Below are 3,077 nucleotides of genomic sequence, written 5' to 3' on the forward strand. Positions count from 1 at the left end.
GACAAAAAGCAAGAAATCACCCCTCAGGGGGATGGCCACGCCGCAATCCCTTCTCCTCCATTCTCCTCTTGGGATCTTGGGCACACATGCACATGCGCCCGGCGTGAGTTTAAGCCACTGGGTCCGGGACGCAAACCGTGGTCGACTATGTGGGAGTCCAGCGACACAGTCATGATGCTAACTGCTGGTCCCTGTAGTTGAGGATCTTGAAGACAGACTGTGAGACAAAGAGTACCTTCCCTTGGTCACATCCTATGACAAACAGAAATCCACTTGCTGCCCCAAGAAAGACGCTTCAGGTCGTCATCCGGCGGAAAAGCTGGTTTGCAGTTCGCTTCCCTGTATGGATTGGTGGCCCCTCCTAACGTTTTCAGGCGCTGGACGGTCATCCTTAGCACAGTGAGTTTATCCAGTTTCCTGGACGTCGCGTTGCAGGTTGGCACCGAAGAAGCCAGCTCATCAATAAAACTCCATCTTACCCTGCCTCTTCTCAACCTGTGCACTTCCCTCGCGTTTTCATCCGTCCTTGGTGCTCTGGACATTCTAACCTTCCATGAGGGCCGTCTTTGTCTGCGTCCATGCATCTCCTAGTGGGCGTCCGACCTGCAGCCACTGTGCTCCCCAGGTTCGACCTGTGCGTGGGGTGGAGCTGCCTTTCCCTTTGCGGTTGCAATCCCCGCCTCTGGGGAGCTGGAGCAGGTGAGTGGGGCCCGGGGCATGAAGGCACTGACCCCGGGTGCAATGTCCCTTCTCTGATCCGCCGCTGGCTGTCCTTGCAAGGGACTGCAACTCCAAAGCTGACTGAAAAGGCCCAGGCACTGTGCTGACCAGGGGCCGGAGCTCCGGGATGGCCCCAGCTGTCACTCCCACCCTCTGGGCCCAAGGGCCCTCATCAGAAGTCCAGCTTGGGAGGGGCAAGGGCCGCTGGGCTTGCCGGCTGCCTCACAGCAATTTCCATGTTTAGGAACTTCCTTTCAGGCGGTCAGCTTCTTCCAAAGACCAACCAAGGCAGAGCATTCCATTTGAGAGGGTAACCTTGGGTCCCAAAGCATGCACTCCAGCCAGCAGCACCATGGCCCCTGCGCCCGCACTCGGATCCTGCCCGCGGCGAGAGTCTGGCGGGTCAAGACTTTCTTTTGTTCTTTTGGAGAGTTTTGCGTGCTCTCGCCATAAAGACAGAGAGAGACAGACAGAAAGCAAGAAATCACCCCCCAGGGCTTATGGCCACATTGCAATCCCTTCTCCTCTTGGGATTTGGGGGATCCTCGCACACATGCCAACTCCACCGGGTCCAGGACTCTCCAGCGACATAGCATTATACCATCTGTTGGTCCCCAAACTTTAAAAAAAATGATTTTATGTAACTTTACTTATTCATTCATTTATTTATTTCAATTTGACCAGAGATGGATAGGGAGAGAGGGAGAGAAAGCTGCCAGGTCCAGGACTCGAACTGTAGTCAGCCATGTGGGAGTCCAGCACCCTTAACCACCAAGCCACCTGCCAGCCCCAGCCCAGACTTTTTTTCTTAAGAGAGATTTTTGCTATAGGGTGCGTGCACTCACTGGAGAGACAGAGAGAGACACTGAGACAGAAAGTGAGAAATCACCTCCCAGGGGAGGGGCGAAAGGCCACCCAGGGGCGGTGGTTAAGGCCGCTGGATCCCACATGGCTGACTGCGCAGTTCGTGTCAGACTGGTGACTTGAGAAACTCCCTGTGCGTGTGCGTGTGCGTGTGCGTGCGCGTGTCCGAAATCCGGAGAAGATGGAGGAGAAGGGATTGCGATGGCCATCCTCCCTGGGGCGTGATTTCTCACACACCTCCCTTCTCTTTCTAGCAAGCACAGGCACCCTGTAGCAAAACTTTAAAAAAAAAAGTAAAAACGGAATCAGAGAAGTAAGTTCTATAACTATTGGAGAGCCCGTCGTATTTTTATACCCTTTAGATATTTATGGAGAATGTCGGATTTGGGGATTAATGAAATGAGTGGATGGCTAGAATCCCGTTTGCCAACAGAGGGAATTTCTGTCTTCCAGCTGATGGCTCAGTGCTGCCTCACAGTGGCCGATCATGAGAATGGCTCCAAGGGCGACACTTCCCACCTGGAGCTCCAGGGACTGGAGCTTGGGTCCTGCAGTCTGGTCTGCCCTGACCGGCCAAGGGGTGAGCGAGCCGTCCCGCAGCGTGGTAAGGAACCCCTGGGCCCCCACCCAGAGGAGACCTGACACGCTTTAGTACGGTCTCGCCCCTTCCTGATTTGCTCAGCAGCTGTGGCTTTTCCTGAGTCCGCTCCGAGTTCCTCCCTGTCGGGAACACCCATGTCGCCGAGCCCTGCGCTCTGACTCTCCTCCAGGATTGCTGGAGAAATCAACCTCATGAAAACCATTTCTGCTTTTTCCATAAAACTCGTGGACACGCAGATGGCGTGGTGGTTAAGGCCCTGGACACTCTCACATGACCAACCAGGGTTCAAGTCCTGAATCTGGTGGCTTGCTTTTTCACTTCCCTCTCTCACTCTCACCCTCTGTCTCTCTCTGGTCAAATTAAAAAATAAATGAATGAATAAATAAAATAAATAATTTTAAAACCAAACAAACAAAACATAACAAACTCGTGGGTGCTGTTGTGTCGTTACCGCCCCCCAAATTAGGTCTGGAGTGAAACATTCCAGCAAGGAATTCCTGCAGGGCCAGGATGAAGCACGTGCCCTGCCCGGAGCTGGCGGCTGTCCTAGAGCAAGGGGAGCTCCTGGCCCTTCACGTTCCAGTTCCTCCTCCCTCGACCGCGCTGCCCGCCGGGATTGGGGATTCGGGGATTCGGGCCAGGCTCCGTGCCCAGTCTGGGCAGCTAAGCTCACCCAAATGGATCAGAATAGGTCGAGTCCTCTTCCTATTCTTGGATGTAAAAAAAGAAGAAGAAAAGAAAAGTCTATTGCTCTAGAATTGACTTGACTACGTATTTGTTCTGTGAACTATACTCTCAGTCCTTCGGAGAAAGAGGAAAGGAATCCACAAATTCAATGAAAGGGCTTCTCGTGCCGAAAAGCGATTTGAGATGATGTAAAGTCACTGTTTTA

At 53.2% G+C, this 3,077-nt stretch overlaps 1 pseudogene; it reads right to left on the bottom strand.

The window, feature by feature from the left end:
• Window positions 1-141: 141 nt before the first annotated feature.
• LOC114005475 (aryl hydrocarbon receptor nuclear translocator-like protein 1) lies at window positions 142-2,321 on the bottom strand (annotated as a pseudogene).
• Window positions 2,322-3,077: the final 756 nt, after the last annotated feature.

Source organism: Tupaia chinensis, unplaced genomic scaffold (assembly GCF_000334495.1).
Source record: "Tupaia chinensis unplaced genomic scaffold, TupChi_1.0 Scaffold143878_1, whole genome shotgun sequence".
In the NCBI taxonomy this organism is placed as follows: domain Eukaryota; kingdom Metazoa; phylum Chordata; class Mammalia; order Scandentia; family Tupaiidae; genus Tupaia; species Tupaia belangeri.